The following is a 344-nucleotide window of genomic DNA, read 5'->3' as shown; positions in this document are numbered from 1 at the left end:
GAGTTTTTTTGTATTATTATTTTATTTTAAATACTAGATGTGCCTCGCTCTGCTGTGAAATTCGGTCTAAGTGAGTACCCTAGGTCGGATACGGGACTGTAAAGAAAATATCGTAAAAAGTCTAGTAGTCACAATTTTAGTTAATCTTACCTCCGGTCGTTTGGAAGGAGCCGAGGGAGTCCTAACCTAACCTTAGATGGGTTCGACTGAAAATCGTTTTACGGGGAATTCGGTCGGAAATGGTAATCAGGTGTCTAGAAAAGAGATAATTTACTAAAAAAGTACTTAAGTCGATCGTTGTGTTTATAAGTTATTACCTATAGTTAATATACCTAACTGATAGT

Source organism: Aphis gossypii, chromosome 3 (assembly GCF_020184175.1).
Source record: "Aphis gossypii isolate Hap1 chromosome 3, ASM2018417v2, whole genome shotgun sequence".
NCBI lineage: Eukaryota > Metazoa > Arthropoda > Insecta > Hemiptera > Aphididae > Aphis > Aphis gossypii.
The sequence above is the reverse complement of the archived record's forward strand: the minus strand, read 5'-3'. Positions refer to the sequence as shown.